We start from the raw sequence: 5,249 nt of genomic DNA on the forward strand, positions 1-5,249 counted from the left end.
CAATCAGAGCCAGAGCAGTTTGTCCTGCAGACAGATGGAGAGTATAACAACAAATGTCAAAATATAAACCCATCAGTGCCATTCCTAAAGAGATGCATTAGAGCAACTTTCAGAACATTCTGCATCTCATTGTTCTGTTGAATGAGGAGAAACTTCATGTTCAAAAAGCCTCAGGTTTTTCCGTAGCAGCTGGATTAGTTTCTAAGCATTTGTTAGGGACTATTTTCTGCAAATGCATGGAGATTATTAAGAGAAAAGCCTTGTTTTCTGAGAGTTTTAATGACGAGTTTTTATCCTGATACCATTTGAGGAACGTCTTCGCATCTTTCTGTCCTGCAAACGTTCTGCTTCGTGGTTCCTCCTTCACCTCCATGAGCTCCAACAGAGACTTTCAAAAACAGCGGAGGAACGGCCGGTATTTAATATGCTGTGAGGGGTTTTATCAGTCTGCAGCAGAGCTAGAAACACACTTTAGTTTAAGGGAGCTTTGTGGAGGAAAGTGAAAGTGAATCCAACTGTTTGTGCGAATAGGAAACAAAGCAGGGCGCGAGGAACGTGTCTAATGTCCTGAGAGTCACGCATTGGTGACAACGAAATGAAACTTGTTAAAAAATAGGCAGAAAATAAATCTGTGTGAAATGTCAACAATATGTTAAAAAGTAAATGGGGCAAAAACAAATCCTAAAGAATATCCCAAATATGAAAAAAATAATGTTTAAAACACTCAATAAATCCTCTTTAAAGTGTGTGAGAAAGTGAAGCAAAGGAAATCTGGATTATGTTCAAAAAACGTTCAGAAAAGTCTGAACGCAGAGGAGGGAATCGACACAGTTACTTTCCTACATTCAGGTGAAGTGAACGCTTTAAAGAGCGAGGGGAAAATGTGGGTCGCTCCTCGGAAAATCCTGAGAACAAGAGCGGCATTCAGAGAGAGAAGAGGAAGAGAAGGAGGAGGAGGAAGGAGGAGGAAGATTATAAAGTTGCCCGGCAACTCGTTTGAGAACCCTCACAACGTTCCTGATAGAATCTCCAGGGTCTTTAAATTAACTGTTGACTAACTGACAAAATGTCAACCACAAAAAAATGCAAAACTGATGCCAAAAAATATCCAAAAAATGTCTGAAACAAATTGTAAAACTTTGTGAAAAATATCTAAAAACTTTTGTACAAATAAATTGAGAACAATCTGAAAAGAAATCTGGAAAATATTCTTACAAAATGTTTAAAATATCCCAAAACTATTGTAAAAATAAATTAAATAAATCTGCAAAAAACTGGAAAATATTCTTAAAATATTTGAAAATATAAGAAAAAAACCTGCAGAACATTTGGAGTGAATATATGTGAAAGAAATCTTTAAAAAAAGAAAATAACTCGTCACTTGTTTAGTTTCCTGTGGCGTCACCTTCACAATAAAAGCCTCCCGGTATTGTCTTTTATTGTGAAGGAGCAGCAGCTTTGATGCTTCACCTTCTTTTCCACCTTTTCCTGTGAAACCTGCAGCGGAGACTTTCCCCCGATCCAGTTTCACTTCCTGTCGTTTTCTAAACTAAACATGGGAGCGACAGGAGCTCCTCGGGGTCCTCGGGGTCCTCGGGGGTCCTCGGGGTCAGATAAACAACCGCCCAATTATATGCCTGCTTTTTAAACCAGACGTGTGCTCAGGGAGAAAAGAAAGCTCCTTAAGTCAGGACGAATTCCCCTGGTTCCCTGGTGTTCTGCCCCAGTGTTTGCCCCAGTGTCTGCTCCAGTGTTTGCCCCAGTGTCTGCCCCAGTGTCTGCCACAGTGTCTGCCCCAGTGTCTGCCACAGTGTTTGCCCCAGTGTCTGCCCCAGTGTTCTGCCCCAGTGTTCTGCCCCAGTGTCTGCCCCAGTGTCAGCCCCAGTGTCTGCCCCAGTGTTCTGCCCCAGTGTTTGCCCCAGTGTCTGCCGCAGTGTCTGCCCCAGTGTCTGCCCCAGTGTCTGCCCCAGTGTCTGCCCCAGTGTCTGCCCCAGTGTCTGCCCCAGTGTCTGCCCCAGTGTTCTGCCCCAGTGTTCTGCCCCAGTGTTCTGCCCCAGTGTCTGCCCCAGTGTCTGCCCCAGTGTCTGCCCCAGTGTCTGCCCCAGTGTTTGCCCCAGTGTCTGCCCCAGTGTCTGCCCCAGTGTCTGCCCCAATGGACCAATCAGCGGAGCCCCTCACACACCAGGATCCCTTGACTAACAGGGAGTCCCATTGACTTGCATAGAGCTCCCTGGACGCTGGCTGTACTGCCTATCTCCCGACAGTATGGGTGAAATCAAGATGGACAAATCAAATCCAAATAGGTTGTTAACCTTAGAAGAAAAAGGACAACAACAATTAGGATCACACATATCCCGGGGGGGGGGGGGGGCAGGAGCTCCAACAAGCCGTGTAGGACAGAGAGTGAATACACATACTATACAGAGATGCTGTATGACAGGGGGGTCAAACTCAATTTCATCACGGGCCACATCAGCATTATGGTTGCACTCAAAGGGCCGGTTGTAACTTTAAGACTATATAAAAATACATATATAAATATTTAATATATATCAAATAATGTTTTATATTACATCATTGCCTCTGCATTGGATTATTATGGGATAGGGTAATAACTTCATAATTAACTACGTCTGAAAGCAGAAGTCTAGGGCAAATAATTGCACGTCTCTTCAGTGAGAATGTCACAAAATGATTTTAAAAAGAAAAGCCAAATTCTGGAAAAACATAAAACAAAAAGTTAAATTTTGAGAAAAGAAAAGTGACATTTTGAAAAAAAAATCTAATTCTAAGAAAAACGGCATTTTTTGAAGAAAAAAAGTCAAATTCTGAGAAAAAGGTCAAATTTGAGATGCATTGTGGGACATGTAGTTTATGGGCAACGTGCTTCTGTAAAGTAGCATGTAACCTTATAATAAACATATTATATTCTTTGCAAGCTCTTATGGGGCCACATAAAATGAAGTCGCGGGCCGGATTTGGCCCCCGGGCCTTGAGTTTGACACCCCTGATCTAAATGATGCATTGATGTAGTAATATACATATATATCTATACAGAGATGCTGTATGAGAAACCAATGTGAGTTTGGAACATTGAACGATATAAATGTATTCTAGTAGACCTCAACTATGGAACTATGATCAGTAGAAATGGCCATGACATGGGACCTTTAAAGAGCTGGACGTACAATTCATTATTTTCTGCAGATTTGAAAACCTTTTTGGGACCCCTTTCTTTCTGGATGTTTAAAACAGACTTATTTTGATATTTGAACATGTCTCTTGTTCTCTTGCAGTTCTGCGAGTGGCTGAAGTCTCTGATCCGGGATCAGAGGAACATTTTGCTGTCGGCGCTCCTCGGACTCCTCTCCATGGCCTGTTTCGGGATTTCCTTCTTCACCGCTCCTCCAACGCTCCTCGTGCCCTTCACCCTGTGGATGGTCAGCTAGAGGATGTTATACATACATATATATGTATATATATATATATAAATATAAATAAATATCATTATGATGAGTAAATATGGAGGAGGGAGTCGTCTGCAAAGAAACCCACTTGTCGTACCTTTCACAATAAGTGCTGCTCTAACAGGAAGTCTTTCTTTTTGGTTCAAATCAACCGTAGAAGAAGAAGAAGGTGGTTAGCGTTAGCAGCATTAGCATTACAACTCTGTTTGACAACTTTAAAATCACTAAAGGCTCCGACGTTATCCCAAAATGACCAAAGATTGTTCAATAATTGCAGTTTTTCTGAAGCTTTATATACGGCGGGGAAACCACAGCGTGGAGAGCGAACAGTCATTTGTTTTTATATTTAATATATTTGTGTACTTTAATACGTACCGTCAGAAGGATTTGGTCCCGATTGTTGGTTCCTTTTCCAGTTTCCAGATTTTGTTTTTATTTTTGGAGAAATAAAGAATATTTTCATATTTTCAATAACATTTGAGTGAGATATCAAATATTCTGAATATATCTGCTTTGAAAAAATGTACTTTGCATCTCCAGAAAGTCCCATTTAGGGGATTTTAAAAGAAAACAAATCTATATTTTGACAATAGGATTGTTTACCCTTAAAAACAGCCGGAAAAAACCTTAAATTAAAATCTAAAAAGCCTTAATTCAATGTCAGCTTTCTACTCCTGGAAAACCTGTAAATGTATTTAATTATTAGCTTTTTTCAAGATTTTATTAAGAAAATGTCTTCCTCTGTGGTTTCCTGTCCGCTCTGTATATATCTGTAGATACTCTGTTGACCAACATTTAAAACTTTGTACAGAATTTATTTTTTAAGACGCTGTAACTCTTTTGACCTGTTTTCTATGTAAATAAAGGAAAAAGGACTTGATGAATTTCTGGGTTGTTTTTATACTTTAAATTCCTCATTTCATGTTTTTGTAAACATTTTTAATTAATCTTCCACTGTTTGTCGTACCAATTTTTTTTTCACATCGAGAAAATCTCTCCAGAAATAAATAATAATTACCTTTGGGTCAAACTGTAGAATCACATTTACAGATATTTATGAATACTAATAAAACATTAAATACAATTAATTTATTGCCACATATTGTTGTTTCTAATTAATAACATAATTATTAGATATTTTAATGTATATTTGAATGTGTATGTAAATGTGTAATTGTCAGTAAATATAATATCATGTTATAATAATAATATCACACTCCTCAGTGATGTGTTGGCCTGCAGCGCCCCCTGCTGGCAGACTGTTGAACACTACTACAACCACTACAGCTAAAAATATATATATTATTTTCCACTTTCACTTTTTTTGTAACCAAACTTATTCCTGATAATCACTTTTAGAATTTTAAATAAACCCACTGTGGTTCTTTGAAATACCATGATAACATATTGGCAACAGGGATTTTCATTGATGTAAAAATGCACTTTAAAAAAGAATTGTGAATTATAAAATATTCAATTTAATAATCTGGATCACGTATATATTTGTGTAGATAAGAAGCTATTTAATTTTGAATTAATCAAAAAGAAAAATAGTTTTAAGATGAATTTTCCTCGTGTTTGGTTGAAATAAATGATCAGAATCAGAAACAGGTTTACACATACGAGCAATTTCTCTTAGTGTACATGGTGCAAACATAAAGGCAAGGCAAGGCAAGGCAAGGCAAGGCAAGGCAAGGCAAGTTCATTTCATATAGCACCTTTCAACACAAGGCAATTCAAAGTGCTTTACAAAAATGAAAGACCTTAAGAAATATATTATAA

The 5,249-nt window shown here is 38.4% G+C and overlaps 1 pseudogene; it reads left to right on the forward strand.

The window, feature by feature from the left end:
* Positions 1–4,347, forward strand: part of LOC117486840 — a 5,330-nt pseudogene extending 983 nt beyond the window's left edge.
* The last annotated feature ends 902 nt before the right edge of the window (positions 4,348–5,249 follow it).

Source organism: Trematomus bernacchii, unplaced genomic scaffold (assembly GCF_902827165.1).
Source record: "Trematomus bernacchii unplaced genomic scaffold, fTreBer1.1, whole genome shotgun sequence".
In the NCBI taxonomy this organism is placed as follows: domain Eukaryota; kingdom Metazoa; phylum Chordata; class Actinopteri; order Perciformes; family Nototheniidae; genus Trematomus; species Trematomus bernacchii.